Raw genomic sequence first — 18,655 nt, 5'->3', positions numbered from 1 at the left:
GTTTCTAAGTCCGCGCGTAGAAAAGGTGACCGGGAGCACCCGCGAGAGCCAAGCAGCCTGCCTTCCATCGCGTGTCGGCCTGGATTCCTGGGTTGTACCACTGAAGCAATCTTGAAATATTTTCTCAGTCTGCTCCAGGGAAGTTGACCGGGACCTCTTCACAAGTCAAGCTGGCGAACCCTCACCGAATCCAGACTGGCTGAGTGCTTTGAGGACCCTCGGGATGAAAAGCTCAAGAAAAGTTTCTAAGTGTGAAGGTAGAAACTGAGACCGGGACCTGCCGGGAGCTATAGCCGCTCAGGGCTCTATCTCACCCGGCCTGAAACTTTGACTTTGGTCCGGTCTATCGCGAGCAGGTATATAATCTTCTAAGTGCTATATTTCATTAAAACTTAGAAAATTCATATCTCCGGTTCCCTACATTGGATGTTTGTCATTTTGGTGTCATTTTAAAGATAAAAATATGTCCTATTTTTATAAATTGGTGTTGGATTTTTATTATGTGTTGTGTCTTAATTATTTACTGATATTGTGTTTTTAAATGCTTTACATAATTGTCTTTGAAGTTAAGCCTGTCTGCTCGCAGCCACGTGACCAAGGGTTGAGCATAGGAATAATTTTCCAAGACCTATGCTGAGTCCTATCATTTGTTAGTGGCTTTATTGCCAGGGGCAGACCTACATTTGCCCCTACCAATAACCCACTTTCCAACATTTGGTGCTCTGCGGTGCAGATGAGAACTTGTGTTTAAAAAGTACACCTTTCAGTGAATGATTTGATAAAAAAAAATCCTCTAAATTACCTTAGAACAAAACTTTTGAGTTTGATTTTTGGAATTTGGACTAAACTGTTTTTAACCCCTTCAGTGCCCGCCCCTTTCCCCGCCCAGTGCCGGCCGTTGCATTAGCGGGCGGGGTCTATGACGAGCTGGACTCGTCATGGGCACAGCGCCACCGCGGCCCATGACGAGTCCAGCTCGTCATGGGCACTGAAGGGGTTAATACATTGTTTTGATATTTCCAAATTTTTCTAAGTCTGTTTTGCCTAGTTTTTTGTGACCCAAAATTAGGGAGCCATGGAGCTCGACCTGGCTAACCTGTCCCAGTTTAAGATGGCTGATTTTAGGGAAGAGTGTAGGCTGCCAAGAAGATGAGGAAGGCAGGGTTGCTTGAGATCCTAAAGGCCTGGGCCAGGTCAGCTGAGGAGAACCCAGGGGGGCGGGAGGATGTTCCCCCAACCTCACCCAAGAGGGGGATGAGGATGAGACATCTTCCATTGTGACTAGTGCTAGTGAGGTGAACCAAGGTGGTGGGGGGAGTGGGGAAGGGTCCCTTACGCAGGCACCACTACCGTCTCTTGCAGAGAGAAGCTCCAAGCTCAATTAGAGTTGATTGCCTTAGAGAAGGAGAAATTGGAATTGGCTAAGAGAAAATGGGAAAGGGAGGAGGAGAAGAGGAATGGTGGCAGCGAAAGTGAAGAAAATGTTGAGATGTTCAGGGGTGGTAGATTTGAACCTAAACTTCCCAAGGGCACACTGCCCAAGTACACAGAGGGGGATGACATTGACAGGTGGCTAGCAGCTTTTGAAAGGGCCCTTAAAATGAGTAGGGTCCACTCTAGGTATTGGGGTGCACTCCTGTGGGGGGTGATTCCAGTAGCTGGGAGGGATAGGCACCTGGCCCTGAAGGGAGAGTATTTTGAATCATACCAGCAGATGAAGGCATGCTTAGTCAAGAGATTTGGTCTGACTCCAGAACAGTACAGGGTGAAGTTAAGAGGCACCCAGAAGTTGAGTCGAAAGTCTTGGGTAGACTTTGTGGACGTATCAGTAAAGGTACTGGAAGGCTGGATTGTTGGTAACAAAGTTGACACATATGAGGGATTGTTTGATTTGTTGTTGAAGGAACATATTTTGGCTCATTGTGCAGAAGAGTAGTTACACCAGTATTTAGTGGACTCTAAGCTGACAGACCCCAGAGAGTTGAGGGAATCAGCTGATGAGTGGGTGAGAACCCGGGTTTCCATTCAGCACCAGGGGGGTGACCAGAAGAAAGAAGGACAGGCCACTTCCCAAGGGAAAGCCCAGGGAAATGAAGGTCAAAAACCTAAGAAGTCCTCCAAAGACCCACAAAAATCTGCACAAGGAGGGGGGGGGGGCCGAGCCAACCCAAATTCAAAGGGGGGGGGGGTTTCAGGGAAAGCCTGGTTGGTTCTTTGATCCCTCAAAGGTGGGTAAGTGCTTTGACTGTAACCAGCCGGGGCATAAGCAGGGAGATGCTGTCTGCACCAAGAAGCTCCCCTCTAAGGGGCCATCCACAGGGATTGCCAGTGTCAGTGTAGGGGTGGAGAGTGGTGCCCCAGAGAGGGGTAGTCAGGTAGTGGAGGCAACCTTAGTGTCCCTGGGTAGGGTGAATATTGCCACCCTTGCTGCCTTACCTCCAAACATGGACAAGTACAGGCAGAGGCCTAAAGTGAATGGGACTGAGGTTGAGGCTATCAGAGACACTGGGGCTAGTGTAACTATGGTCCTGGATGAACTGGCGCCTCCAGAGAGGTTGTTACCTGGTGAGTTTTACCAGGTGACTTATGCAGACAGCACTACCAAACTCCATCCTATGGCTGTGGTGGATTTGGAATGGGGAGGTGTGACAGTCCCTATGAAGATAGCTGTGTCAAAGGTGCTCCCAGTCCAGTGTTTACTGGGCAATGATCTTGAAGCCTCTGTGTGGTCAGAGGTGGAGAGAGGACTCCATATGCAAACATTGGAGCTCCCTTAGTGGGTATGTGCTGTGACTAGGTCACAGACCAGCCAGAAGGGAGGGGCTGGACACTTGGAACCTGTAACACAGGGCCAAGCATCCAAGGACAAGGGTACTGGGCCTGGTGAGCCAGTCCAGGGAACTCCAGAGGTGCAGGAAGAATCTAACCCTGATGGGGATGATCTAGCCTCTGAGGGAGGGACTCCATCCCTGCCAGAGCTGTCAGATTTGGCAGAACTGACAGGAGCAGGTGGACCCTCCAGAGAGGAGTTCAGTCAGGGACAGCATGACTGTCCCACCCTTGAGAGCTTGAGGCAGATTGCTTCTAAGCAGGAAGAGGGGGATGACAGTGGGTTTTACAAACTCTACTGGGAAGATGGACTGCTTTATACTGAGGCCAGAAACCTCAAGGAGGGGGCCACCAGGAGGTTGGTGGTGCCACAGAGGTACAGAGACTTCATTCTGACTTTGGGTCATGATATCCCCCTGGCAGGACATTTGGGACAGACAAAGGCATGGAACCAGTTGATGAACCATTTCTACTGGCCCCATATGTCTGAAAAGGTAAAGGAGTTTTGCAGCTCCTGTGTCACCTGTCAGGCCAGTGGCAAGGCAGGGGGCAAGACAAAGGCTCCCCTAATACCACTGCCAGTGGTGGGGGTTCCTTTTGAAAGGGTGGGGATGGACATTGTTGGCCCCCCGGACCCACCTACGGCATCAGGGAATAGGTATATCTTAGTGGTAGTTGACCATGTTACTAGGTACCCTGAAGCCATGCCTCTTAGAACCATTGATGCTCCTGCGGTGGCTAGAGCACTACTTGGTGTGTTCATCAGAGTGGATTTTCCAAAACAGGTGGTGTCAGATAGGGGCACAAACTTCCTGTCCAGCTATCTGACTGCTATGTGGGATGACTGGGGTGTCAACTACAAGTTCACCACCCCCTATCACCCACAGGCAAATGGTCTTGTGGAGAGATTCAACAAAACCCTGAAGGGCATGATAAATGGGTTGTCAGAGAAACTCAGGAGGAGATAGGATGTTCTCCTCCCATGCTTACTGTTTGCCTACAGGGAGGTGCCACAGAAAGGGGTTGGTTTCAGTCCCTTTGAGTTGTTGTTTGGACACCCTGTGAGGGGGCCATTGAGCCTGCTAAGAGAGTCTTTAGAGAAGCCTCTTAAAGAAGCTAAGGACAATGTGCTTGACTATGTGCTAGGCCTGAGATCTAGAATGGCAGAATACATGTATAAGGCAAACAGGAAACTGGAGGCCAGCCAGGAGCTCATGAAGCACTGATATGATCAAAACGCTACTATGCCTGAGTATACTCCAGGACAATTGGTGTGGGTGTTAGAGCCTGTGGCTCCCAGGGCCGTCCATGACAAGTGGAGTGGGCCCTATCCAATCTTAGAAAAGAAGGGTGAGGTTACCTATTTGGTTGACCTTGGCACCCTCTGGAACTCCCATAGGGTCCTGCATGTGAATAGATTGAAACCCCACCATGACAGGGCAGACATGACCATGTTACTGGTCACTGATGAGGGTGTGGAGGAGGAAACTGAGCCTGTGCCTGACCTCCTCTCCACTAATGTGCAAGATGGGTCAGTGGAGGGAGTTGTACTCTCTCCCAAATTGTCAGACCAGCAGCACAGAGACTGTAAGCTGGAGCAGTTTTCTGGCCTGTTCTCTTTGACCCCAGGCATCACTGAGTGGTGTGTGCACCACATTGACACTGGTGACAGCCTACCTGTCAAAATTAAACTGTGAGGTTGCTAAGATGCTGGAATTGGGGGTAATTGAACCGTCTGAAAGTTCATGGGCCATTCCAGCGGTGCAGGTACCTAAACCTAATCCTCAGGGGGGACCCAAGGAGTTAAGGTTCTGTGTGGACTACAGAGGATTGAATGCAGTCAAAAAGACTGACGCTCACCCTATACCTAGAGTTGATGAGCTCATTGATAGGTTAGGGGCTGCTAAGTACCTGAGTACTTTTTTTTTTATAAACTTTATTTTTCAGTTTACATGTTGCAAACACAAGAAAACAAAACAAGACGGCATCAGATCGGCATATGTAGGCATATCGTTGAGAGCAGTAATAACATGTAGGACAAAAGGCAGCAGCTGGGAGGGAAAGGTACAATGGGGAGAGAAAAATAATTTGCAATAATACCATAGTGAGGAAGGAACCGGGCATGGCACTGAGTTCCAATGTGGAAATCACCGGGGTCGACCCACTAGCTACATCTAATCCACTCTACCCGTTGCCGGAGGTATCCTTCGAGGAGGGCTCCCCCTCTGCCAACCCAGAGGTACACATGTCACGCCAAGCTAGTAGGTCTCCTTGCAACTTCTCGTCCCTGCGGGGGAGCTTCATGTGGGCCTCATCGGCCAGGAACCATTCACGGACATCTTTGAGCCATATGGGCACTTCTGGGGCCCTTTGCCCCATCCAAGTTATAGCTACCCTGTGCCTAGCGAGCACGAGCGTTAATTGTAGGAGCTTGTAGGGGAGTTTCTTTTTCATGGACTAGTGCAAGTAAACAATGCAAGGATTCGGGCGTCATCTGAAAGCCTGTGGCTGCAACAATCCTTCCCACCACCTCCACCCAAAACTGTCCGACCATTGGACAATCCCACGCCAAAAATAAAAAACCCGCTTTCTCCGCTGCACATCTAGGGCATCTATCTCCCCCGTCACTAGAGATGCGTTTCAGGGATACCGGGGTTAGATAAGTGCGGTGTAAGAAGTTGAAATGCGTCAACTTAAACCTGGCATTGCATGAAAGTGTGCATGAGCGGGATCCTATGCATGCCCATTGTTTCTCCTCCAGCTGAGTAGCGAGATCCTTCTCCCAGGCAGCCCGAGATGATGGTACCGGAGGGGTGGAATCCTGTTTCATAGTCTCGTACAGGAGAGAAATCAATTTGCGGCCTATACCGCATAAGAGAAGGATATCCAAAGTGTGCGTCAGTGGTAGGATGTCCGGGTACTGAGGCCAGGTGACTTTCACCACATACTGTATTCCCCGATAATGTAGGAATTGGCCCCATCCAAGGTCAAAGCTCTCTTCCGCCTGCTCGTAAGTGATGAAGGTCTCGTTGGGGAAAAGGTCAGCAAGAACTTCACACCCACCCTCCCTCCAAGGTTGAAAGGACATGTATCGCCCCATATCTATGAAGGAGGCAAATATCCAGATCGGGAGCTCCCTGTGAAAGGGTGCCCTCCGTAGGACCCTTTTAACAACCCGCTGCCTTATACCCGCTGTGTGTCACACAATATAGGGAAGAGATGTGTCTGCCCCCCTGCCTTGCATCAGTGCTTCCTGCAACGTCTGGGTATCTACCCTGTCAGAGAGAAGACGTTTCTCCCAATTGTCTGTGTCTGTGAGCCAACGTGCCGCATGTTGTAAATGGGCCGCATAATAATATAAGTCGAAGCGTGGAGCTTCCAGACCGCCCTCGTCATAGCTGCAAATGACAGTGTTGAGAGCTACCCTACTGCGTCGTCCCGCCCAGAGCAGAGACGTGAGTAACGTATTGAGAGTTTTGATAATCCGTGGCGGTAGCGGGCATAATGAGTTCTGGAATACGTAAAATGTCCTAGGGAGCATTACCATCTTAGAGATGGCCAGCCTGCCCGTCAACGAAAGTGGCTGGGTGTTCCAAAAGGACACAGACTGCTGTAACGAGGCAATTCTGCGGTCTACATTCCGGGCTAACACCTGTGGGTCCATCGGAGTGACATGTATCCCAAGGTAACGGAACCCTGTCTGTTCCCAGCGCAGCCCGAGTTCGGGTAGGTCCTCCAGGGGCACTGAGGCCAGTCCCGCCAATGGAAAGATCAGGGACTTACCGTGGTTATGTTGTAGTCCAGAGGCCTCTCCAAACCAGTCCAGCTGGCGCAGCAATACCGGCAGGGCGTCCCGGGGAGCGGCCAAATAAAACAGGGCGTCATCAGTATATAGGGAAACAATATGGCTCGTGTCACCCACTCTAATTACCCACTGTTCCATTTCAGTCCTTACCCGGACCGCGAAGGGCTCTATGGCTAGGGCGAACAGTAAAGGCGAGAGGGGACATCCCTGGCGTGTACCCCTCCCTAGCTAGCACTCTTCGGACCTCGCGCCCCCAAGTTTAACCCTAGTGGGGGTAGAGGTATACAGAATACGAATCCAGTGACAACATTTGTGACCCAGCCCCACAGCGCGCAAGACCTCAAGAAGGTATCCCCAGTCCACTGTGTCGTACTCCTTGGCGAGGTCAATGGAGACCAACGCCATCTGTTCCTCCCGGCCCCGCACCTCATGCAGAATGTGATTCAGCCACCGCAGATTCATTGCTGTGTTTCGTCCCAGTATGAACCCACACTGATCCTCATGGACCAAGTGAGGCATATATGGCGCTAATCGAGAGGCCTGGAGCTTACATAAGATTTTAACATATGTGTTGATCATCGTTACGATGAAGGCTCATTGGCATCCCCTCCCAGCTTTAGAATCATGCATATTTCCCCTTGTGTCATGCTTGGTGGTAGAACTTGGCGTTCAAATGCTTCGAGATAAACCTGCAACAGGAGTCGGGGAAATGCACCCGTGAATGCGTGATAGAACCTGCTGCAGGGCTTATTGTACCTCGCCCAGTGTTAGGGGTTTGTCTAGTTCCTTTTGTGCCTGTTTAGTGATAGACCGTAGGGTCGGATCATGGAGATAAGGGAGATAGGAGGCCTCGCTGATTGTTCGGTCTGCAGCATATACTAACTCGAGATGGGACTTAAGTACCCGCAACAGTCCCACCTCAGAGTGCACTAGGTTCACCGTAGGCTCCCGTAAAGCCACAATCGCAGCAGGGGCGTGTTCCTGGCAGAGAATCCAGGTCAGAAGACGGCCCGATTTATCCCCTTCCCTATAAAGGCGTTGTCTGTACTGTGTAAGAGTGTATTTGTCTAGCCTGTCCCAAATGTCATGGATACGTTCCCGAATGCCATGTTCCCCATCCCTCCCCGATGTGTCAGGGGCCTCAGAGGTCTGTACTTCCAAGAGGTGGCGTTCCTCCTCCTGCAGCTCTTGTTGAAGCTGCTTTCGAACCCTGCATGTAAGGCTTATACATACCCCTCTCATTCCCGCTTTCAGGGCTTCCCATTTCGTAGCCTGCGAAAGGGCCGCCCGCCCCAGTTTAGGTCAACATAGTCAGTCATGGCTGTTTCTAGGTGATGCCTCCCTACCTGGTCCTCAAGGATTTCCACCGGCAATCTCTAGGTCCGTGGGCGACATGTCGGGTCCCCCCAGCTAACCACACACGCCACAGGGGAGTGATAAGAGAGGAATCGCGCTTTGATGGGTCACCTCAAAGGACATAGCCACATCAGGATTTGCAAGTAAGACCCTATCCAAGCGACTGGGTGTATTATGAGTGGATGAAAAACAGGTGTATACTTTCTGGGTTGGGTGCCTGTGGCGCAATATATCTTGGGCTCCTATATTCCCCATAACCTCACGGAGTTTCATTGTCATCCTTGGTTTTGTGCCAGTGCGGGGCGGGAACCTGTCTAAGATGGGGTCTAGGACACAATTAAAATCCCCCATCCAAAGTAGCGGAACCTCCAGCTCCGATACCAGTACCTCCTGCAGGGAGTGAAAAAAGTCTGGGTCATCTGTATTTGGGGCAAAAGTGTTCATTATGGCAACATCCTTACCATCTAGCTTAGCTCTAAGAAGCAGGTATCTCCCATCAATGTCAGCTTCCACATACTGGATGGCAAACGGGACGCCAGGGGCAACCCACACAAGGACTCCCCTAGCATAGGTAGAGAATGAAGAGTGGAAGACCTGTCCCCGCCCTTTCTTCGCCAATTTGTGAGCCCCTTCGTCCGTGAGGTGAGTTTCTTGTAGGCAGGCTATCGAGACCTGATGCCTGCGAAGAAAGGACAGTACCCTGTATCTCTTGGTGCATGTACCCAGCCCCCTCACATTCCAGCTTAAAAATTTAAACCCCATGTATGGTAGAGTATCCAATCCCTGTGCGTTCCATGGCCCATGGAGCTACCTAGTCACTGTGCCTTAAAAGCGATACATATAATGCCTGAAAAAAAACAATAACACCCTCCTTGAAACACCCACCCCCCTCCCACGAGCAATTTACTGACAACAAAACATGCAGAAATGCCCTTCCCGTGCTGGTGCCAGGACTTGCACAGTTGTCCCATTAGCCCAAATGGGGCTAGAACTAATCTACAAAGGAAGAAGAAAACCCCCCTCCCCCAAGTCCAGCTCCCGAGTCATCCAGCCACCTCTTGGGGTGATTCAATGTCCCATACTGCCCAAATATGAACCCATGAGACACTTATATCGTATTGCTTGGCTAATCTCACGAAATGCATACAATTTCAGCTCTAATTCAACAATTAACTCTCCCAAGTCCCTGTACGACAGCAGTCACTAGGCCTCTGAGAGCCGGCCCCCTCCACCCCAGCAATAGGAAAAGAAAAATAGGATATCATCTTCAGGGCGGTGTTGTATTGGGCGTAAGTGGGTCCATGACCGTTACTGGATCCACATGAGTGATTGACAGGAGAATCTCCAGTACCAGGCTCTCTGCAGGAGTCTCCATCACAGTCTGTGGGGGAGGGTCGTCAGAGCCTGATGACTCCACACGTAGAGCGCCGTCGTCCCCCACCATGATTCGCAGTCTCTCCACATGAGCGTTGTCCACTGGCTGACTCCTGCGTCTGCTCCTACGGCTCTTAGGAGGTCTGGTCCCCCAGGTACTCTGGGATCCCCACTGCTCACGCTGGGGGAGGGCCTCTCCCCTGATCTCAAGCCATTCCCATACCTCTTCCGGAGAGTCAAAACAATGGGCCTTTCCATTTGCTATCACCTTGAGTTTTGCAGGGTACAGCAACATATACTGTAGGTGGAGTTCACGTAGCTTCTGCTTGATGCCGAGAAAGGATTTCCGTTGTTCCTGCACTTGGCGGGTGTAGTCCGGATAAATGGACACCTTGGCATTGTCGAAAGTGAGGTCTGCCGCTTCTCGAGCTGCTTTCAGAATACGGTCTCTGTCCCGATAGTTTAAAATTTTGGCAATGATGGCCCTGTGAGGCGCCCCCGGTGGCAGCGGAGGGACCAGCGCCCTGTGGGCCCTCTCCACGACAAAAACCTCCAACAGACCTGTGAGGCATAGCTTAGTACGTATCCAGTTCTCCTGTTCCGAGTGCTCCGGAATGTCCAGGACCCTGATGTTGCTCCGACGGGCCCACCCCTCTGCCTCCTCTGCTCGTCGTTCCAGTGCTCCGGTGGTGTTGGTGAGCTGGAAAACCTGTTGCTTCAGGGAGGCCACTTCTGCCTGGACTTGGACGATGTCGCCCTCCGCCCTGGAGACCTTATCTGCCACCTTCCGCAAGTCCGCCCGTAGTAAATTCACGTTGATGGAGACTGTCTCGATTTGTTTCTCCAGGGCGGTACGGGACTCCTGTATCGCCTCCAGGAGCGCAGCCAGAGATGGCTCGTTAGAGGCATCTTCCTCGCCATCCTGGCCCGTTTGATGAGTGATTTGTTGCGTGGCTAGGTGCTGTGTGGTGTACTGTGTGATGGGGTTGGGATTGGAGACGCGAGGCTGCCTGTCCTTGCCCATAATGTAGGCCTCAGTAAAGGACACCGGCGTCCGCAATTGTCACAGTCTCGAAACTCAGGTCCCCTGTATTGGGCTATCAGCGGCGTACCTATGCCCTTCCTGCAGGTGTCACCAGTAGCGCGGAGGCCAGACAAGCATGAGCAGGCCCACGTCCCCTCCCAGCAGTTCCAAGGAGCCGAAGTCCATTGCGTCCCAAGGGAGGGCCCAAGCAAGCGGTCTAGCAGTGATCCTATAGCTGCTCACCTCAAGGTTGCCGCCAGTGCGATGAAACCCATCCAGTCATCTGCCAGTGAGGGCCCCCTCAGTGCTCTCGAACGCCAAAAACGGCCCCTTCCATGGCTTCCAAGCCGGCAGTCCTGTAGAGGGTTTCCAAGGGGGGTGGGGCACCGTCGCAATCTCTGAAAGGGGCAGGCATAGGAGTAAAGAAAAAGGCACAGGCGGGTGACTCCCCACTCGTGGCTGGAGGGTAAACTCCGTGTCCAGGCGGCCACCCCCCTGCAAGGCCGCAATCAATCGAGGGAGGAGAATCAAGAGTCCTTCAAAGCAGCAGGGGGATCCAAGATGGCCCCACCGAGGGGGGCGAAGCAGGCCAAGGCACCGTGTCCCAGAAGTGCAGGCTCACCAATCTAATCAGGCTGATCGTGGTCCCGCAGGCTCAGCAGCCTCCCAGCAGGTCAGGGGGAGAAACATGATCACCCGCCACCTCCGGGTGGCCGCTGCCAATCACCGCCCCCCTAGGCCCCCGCTCGGGGTCGCATCACAGCTCAGCCCGCACCTCTCAATACACTCCAGTGCCGGCAGGGAGGGGGAAGAGGGCCGGCGCCCGTGGCTCCAGGCCCGGTGATGGTAGGCCAGGCCCCAGCCACACTCAAGACCGATCTCCGGCGCCTTGTGCGGCCCTTCGGGGATTGTCCAAGTCCACAATGCTCAAGCGCGAGGGCTGGGGTCCGTAGAGTCCAGGAGGCCCCCGATTGCAGAGGGGCCTCCTCAGTAGCCGCCGAGGTCGCCGGGCAAGCGGAGAGGGAAACGCCACCCTTGAGGACCGCGCAGACCTCCGATGGGCGTAGACCACGTTCCTGGCGTCGCGTGATTTTAGCCGGGCAGCTCGTCAGGTAGAGAGTCACCGCAGGCGATTTCGGGCACCCCCGGTCCCGTTTTCCCCCAGGGGTGCCCCCGCAGCGTACAAAATCCCAGCCGCACAGGGGGAACTGTTGTGGGTGTCGGCGGACAGGATTATGCAGGATTAGGTGGCTGGCTGGTCGGGAGCCGAAGGAGCTCACGTCCTGTCGGCCATGCTGCTTGGCCACGCCCACCTGAGTACTTTTGAGTTGACTTCAGGTTACTGGCAGATTCCCCTCACTGATGAAGCAAAAGAGAGGTCAGCATTCTCCACACCGGAGGGACATAATCAGTTCAAGGTGATGCCCTTTGGCTTAAAGAATGCACCTGCCACCTTCCAAAGGTTGGTGAACAGGGTCTTGTCTGGGTTGGAACAGTTCAGTGCAGCTTACCTGGATGATATAGCTGTATACAGTTCTACCTGGGGGGATCACTTAAGCCATCTAAGGGAAGTGCTTCAGGCCATGCAGCAGGCAGGCCTGACTATTAAGGCAAGCAAGTGCCAAATAGGGCAGAGTTCTGTGGTGTACCTGGGTTACTTGGTAGGTGGGGGCCATGTACAGCCTCTCCAAGCTAAAATCTAAACTATTTTGGATTGGACAGCTCCTGTTACCCAGACTCAGGTCAGGGCATTCCTTGGACTGACAGGGTACTATAGAAGGTGTGTTCAAAATTATGGGACAATTGTGGGGCCCCTAACAGAACTCACTTCTAAAAAGAGGCCAAGAAGGTGATTTGGACCCCAGAGTGTCAGAAGGCTTTTGACACTCTGAACGCTGCTATGTGTTCAGCACCAGTCCTACTGCACCTTCACTACACAAAAGAATTTGTGGTTCAGACAGATGCTTCAGAGCAAGGGCTTGGGGCAGTGTTGTCACAGCTAAATGAAGGGGGCCTTGATCAGCCAGTTGCCTTTATTAGGAGGAGGCTCCTTGAGAGAGAACAGGGGTGGAGTGCCATTGAGAGAGAGCCTTTTGCTGTGGTGTGGTCCCTGAAAAAGTTGAGACCATATTTGTTTGGGACTCACTTTCATGGTCAAACTGACCACAGACCTCTCGGATGGCTCAAGCAGATGAGAGGGGAAAATCCCAAGCTGTTAAGGTGGTCTATTTCCCCCCTACAGGGAATGGACTTTACAGTGGAACACAGACCTGGGGTTGCCCATGCCAATGCAGATGGGCGTTCCAGGTTTTTCCTCTTAGCTGATGAGGACTACCAGGGTGTAGGCTAGTAAGCCATCACCTTTCGTTTGGGGGTGGCTATGTTGCAAAGACATCTTGTGCTCTGGGCATCCCCCAACTTTTTGATGACTGATACTGGTGGTAACTGATTTTGACTGACCCTGGGCTCTGTCTAACCAGGCACAGGGCCAGTGCTAAGCTGAAAGAGACACATTAGAAAACAGTTAAAACACCTACATACACTAGGGTACACAATGGTATGGTGGGGTACCCCTGTGATTGACATGACCTACTCTATAAGCCCCTAGTATATAATAGAGCAGGGGATTGAAACTACCTAGAAGTCCCTAGTACCCTGGGACATGGCGGTTTAGAGGCCAGCAGCTCTTTTTGCACTTGCATGTGTGCACTGCTGAGGCCTGAGGTCAGTTTAAAAGCAGCACTGGGTGCCAGGACTGCTTTTAAAAAGTAAATTGTGCCCAAACTCGACTTTGGTGTTTGGGGCACTTACAAATGGATAACCTATAATGTTTTGGCATATTAGGGACCCCCAGGTCTCCCCTATGTATCCCAGGGGTGGGGGGTCAGTTATGTATAAGGTACACCCTTATAAAATGAGTTTTTATATGCCTGGGTAAAGTGACATTTCGCATTTCACTCCCCACATTGTGGTGCAGTGCTACTCAAATTCGACATTGATGCTAGGAACACTATAGAGGGAGGATTTGCAATCTTTCTACAGATTCAGAACACCTAAAGTCTCCCCTAGTTGCACATGGGGTGGGGTTCCTGTTGATATAAGGCAAAGCATTTAAAAACACCATTTGAGTGAATAATTAAGACACAACACATAATAAAAATCCAACACCAATTTATAAAAATATGAAATATTTGTATCTTTAAAATGACACCAAAACGACAAAAATCCAATGTAGGGGACAGGAGCTATGAACTTTCAAAGATAATAAAATATAGCACTTAGAAGATTATAGCACCATATTGTGATACCTGCTCGCGATAGACTGGGCCAAAGTCAAAGTTTCAGGCCGGACGCGATGGAGCCCTGAGCGGCTACTGCTCGCTGCAGGTCCCAGTCTCAGTTTCTACCTTCACACTCCCAGTTGTAAAAATGGGCAACATGCTCTCAAGACCATTCAATGTACATCACGAGGTCCCTCAAGGCTCAACCCTCTCCCCAACCCTCTTTAACCTGTACCTAGAACGGCTATTTGTGATTTTCAGTAATGCTGGGATTCTCTTTCCCTTTACGCCAACAACATTCAAATATACATGAAAATCTCTTCCTCTAAAGACCTTGCCCTCCTTTCAAATCACGCTCCTAAAGATTCAAAACTGGATGTCTAACCATTATCTAAAGCTCAACCCAACTAAAACAGAATTTCTTTTGATCTCACCTCCAAAAGCAAAAACCCCAGTACAGGAATGGATGGCCAACTTTCCCATCCCGAATGGCTGCCCTGCCATTGTCCAGAGTGCTAGATCCCTTGGTATCACCCTTGATAATCATCTAAATCTCCACAGCCACATCACAGCCATGACCAAAAGTGCACAGCACCAACTCAGACAGCTGTCGGGCATCAGATAAGTGATCCCGGAACAGGACCTCAAAACAGTGGTGCAGTCTCTCATCCGCTCCAGACTAGATCACGGAATTGCCCTTTTCTCAGGCATTCACAAAGTCCATCTAGGCCCACTGAGAGCAACTCTACATGCAGCAGCGATTTTCATGTTAGGTCTCAAGAAATGTGACCACATTTCCCCGGCCCTGTTAACCCTCCAATGGCTTCCCATTAAAGCTCGGGTCCAATTCAAAACTGGCTGTATTACCCACAGAGCGCTGCACTCCTCTTCACCCTCCTATCTAAGTGATAAACTGAAAATCTCTGGAGCAAATTGGGGTTACAGAAATGCTCAATCCCTGCTCCCGGAACCCCAACCTTCAGTTGAGAACGGTACATGAGCCAGTCATTCTCTGGTAGCGCCAAAAGAATCTGGAACTCCTTACCTCCCTCCCTTCGCCTAACAACCTGCAGAGCTACCTTCAAAAAGGACCTCAAGCTCCTCCTATTTGACAGACACCTGGGTTAAGCACCCTTGACCATACCTAAGTACTCTATCTAGGAGACAAACTACCTTCATTGTGTGTCCCCACCATCTTAATCTTAATTGTCCCGGTCACAGCTACCGATGCAATATGTCCGAACGTAATTATTGTAACTGTAACTTGCTGTACCCTTGTTTCATGCTACTGTTATAAAGTGCTTTAATGCCTTCGGGCCATGTCCACACTATATAAAATTGCAAAAATAAATAGAATCTTTATTCGTTATATAATGTGCCTTTGCAACATAATAACTAAAAGTTGTCAAAAAATAGTAAAACAACTTTTTTAGTTAATTTTTTTGTTTTCCATTTGACACTTTAATTAACATATAACAAATGTTGCGTGCTATGTTGTTGGATCCATGAAACGCTATTGACAATCATGTTCAACTTTACCTCCACCGAAATCCTTACTTACAGGCAATAGATTTGACAGATTTAAAATTTGATACATCTTTAATATTATATTCTCTGCTGCAAGGATCAGCTGCTCGTACTTAGTGAGTCTACTATTTGTCATGTACTGGGTTTTCGTTCTGGTGAGCAATATTTCAATGGAGTGAGGGACCATACGATGAAAGGGGTGTCGTATCACTATGTTCTCACATCTCTCGATACTAACACAAGCCACAGCTACTGATTTAAGGCAGCCGGGCAGTCCTGAAGCCTCAGGGTCAAGGGTAGTCAAGAAATAAGCCAGAAGTCTTCATGCATGTCCATGCATCTGAGTAAACACTGAGGGAGTGCAGCTCCCGTCTCAATGTAAAACAATGTAAACATCTTACTTTCATCAGGCATTCCTAGTGCCGGTGCATGACAGAGACTTTCTCTCAGCTTTAGAAAACCTTCCAAGCACTTGTTGTCCCATGGAAGCGGATCAGGCTCATCTTTTTGTGCCAGCCTGAGAGAAGGCTCAGCCATTAGGAAACATCTGGTATCCACTGTCTACAGTAGCCAACCATTCCCAAAAATGTCTAACTTCTCTCTGTATCCTGGGTGGATTCATTTGAAGAATGGTCTCTACTCTTTCTGGTGACACCTTTCTCGCTCCTTTCTCAGTGACATATCCCAAGTATTGGACTTCCTTTTGACAGTATTCAGTTTAGCTGGAGAAACTTTATTTCCATTCTCAGCCAGGTGATTTAACAGTGCAATTGTATCCTGTCTGTAAGCTTCCTGCGTTTCTCATGCCACAAGTAGGTCATCAATGTACTGCACAAGAGCTGAACTGTTGGGCATCTGCTGAGATTCAAAATTCTGTTTCAAGATATGGTTAAAAAATAGCCTTTCTCTATACCCTTGTGGAACTTGGCACCATGCCAAACCCTCTATCAGAATTCAAAAGAGAACAAGAATTGGCTGTACTCATGTAATGGTACAGAAAAGAAGGCCTGGCACAAGTCCACAATGGTGAACCATTCTGAAGAGCACGGAAGCTAGAAAAGGATGGGGACTGGATTCGGTACTACAGGACAACACAGAACAACAATGCTGATAATCTTTTGGAGATCCTGCACAATCCAATATTTACCACTGGGCTACAGCAAACCCATGATAGGAGAATTGCAAGGACTTCAGACAATTTGTTTTAAAATCCTGTTCCTGAGCATATCTTCAATTACAGGAGTTATTCCTGCAATTGTCTTTGTGGTCAAAATGTATGGTGTTGTTCTCGGATATGCGGCAATAGGTTTCACTGTAACTTGGACAGGTTCTACATCTTTAATCAGTCCAATATCTTTCTCTGTGAAATCCCATACTTCTGGGTTCACTGTCAATCAGGGGGCAACTCTTCAATTGCTCTCATTGGGTGCAATTCTACAGCTGTGTCTTGTTGGGCCATTTTAAATTCAACATCTTCCTCATGAGTTTGAAAATGAACACCATCTGGTGTACAGTACATTTTACATTTTAACTTGCACAATAAATCTCCCTTAACAGGTGTACAGGGCTAGAGTTGCAGACAATAAATTGATGTTTTTCTTCAAATGAACCAATTTTTACTGGGACATTTTCTGAACTGGATTTGCTATCTGTTTATTTGAAACTACTACAAGTTGGATCTTCTTTTCCGAGAGGGTAGCTCTGAGATTTCCACCGTTCTAACAATGGATCAGGTAGCACCAGTGTTGATCAAAAATGACACTTGGTGGACATGAACTTCTCCTTCTACAAATGGTCCGCTCTGGTACATCTCTAAGACTGCGTCAAGCACACAATCTTCCTCCCCCCCTCAGGCACTATCATTGGAAATTGTCGGAATCGTCACTTTCTAACATAGGGTACTGTTGAAATGGGTTCTGACTCTAAAATAGGTTTAGATTTGCTTTGGGCATTTGATTTATATTAGATCTAGGATTTCCCATAGTCTGTAGGACCCATCGGGGCTTGTAGAGTCTGCATCATTGATTGGCACCTGTTTCTGCATTGGCACTTGCATTTGTTGAACTGGTACATTGTGCATCTGCATATGATTTCCTCCTTGCATATGATTATTTCCACTCATTCTATTTGGAATCAGCCTAAGCTTCCTCTTTCAATGCCCAATCTTATTACAGAAGTGACAATAGGTTGTTTTCTTCAACGTTTCAACATCCAAACCAGAATTCGGATCAATCAAAACACCTCTACCTCTGCCCTGTGAAACACCAAATCCTCCTTGAACACCTTGAGTCTGCAAACCAACAGCTTGTAGGCCACCAGAATTTCCTGCCAACGCCTGATTCTGAAAACCTTTCTGAGCAAACCTCATCTGGGCTAACAAGAATCTCTCTTTAAGCTTTTTCTGTTTCATCTCTTGCTCGTTACTACAATATTTTGTATACCACAGGATCTCATCCGAAGATTTTGTCTGCTAGCAAATCATACTCTGTTGTATGGGCATGCTGATCTCTGGTCTTAACCCAAGTCACTCGGTTCGGTATATTCCCATCCACTGTATTGAAACACCTAAAGCAACCGCTCATAGTAATCATGCACTGATTCTCCGGCTCTTGTGGGGTTATTTTGATCTTTACCCAATCAATATCTTTCCGAGGAACCTTGCCTTTCAGAAATGTAATCACGGTTTGTATTTTTCCATGATCAACGCAGATGGTGAATTAGTGCGGGCACCTCTTGTTGGTTCTGCACCTGGCAATTGTACAGCAACTTTACACTCAGCCCACAAATCACCTTGCACTACAATATCAAAGAATGTATTTAAATCATTCCACAGTACTTTCAAAATGTAAACAAATCTGTCAACTTGTGTGTACCACTGTACAGGCTTCTCTTAATTTTGGAAAACTGTTTGTAATTGTTGCAAGATTGCCTCTGCTCCAAGCTACATTAACACACCCTCCACCTAATACTTCTCTCAATGTATAAGCCGAAGTTTCTCCTTCTTCTGGTTTATTATTTTTTCCAACTGGCTCTGAATTATTTCCTTTTCTTCTCATGCTTCCTTGCCCATTTGCTCTCTAACTTCTCAAAATCACTCAATTTATGAATGCATTTAACTAATTCAATTTTGTTTAATTGCATTACTGAAGAACACATTGTCTCAATAGCTTCATCATCCAATTATACCCTGAAACCTTTCCGCAATGAAAAATCTTTTGAAAATCAACATCATATTTTCGTGCTAATTCAGTCAGTTTATCATGTGTAAGTGTAGCACGTCGGGTAATTTCTTTGCACAAATATATTAGCTCTTTCTCTTGGTATTGATTTACATGCTCAAGGTCCAACCATCCTCTGACTTTTTCTTCTAGCTCTGCCTTTAGCCTCAGCACATTTAGTGGTCTTTCCTTCTCTGGGGTCGATTCGGATCCGGGTCGGACAGCTCTCCGAGAGCTGTCC

This window comes from Triturus cristatus, chromosome 3_2 (assembly GCF_964204655.1).
Source record: "Triturus cristatus chromosome 3_2, aTriCri1.1, whole genome shotgun sequence".
NCBI classification, from domain to species: domain Eukaryota; kingdom Metazoa; phylum Chordata; class Amphibia; order Caudata; family Salamandridae; genus Triturus; species Triturus cristatus.
Note: the sequence above shows the minus strand (reverse complement) of the source record.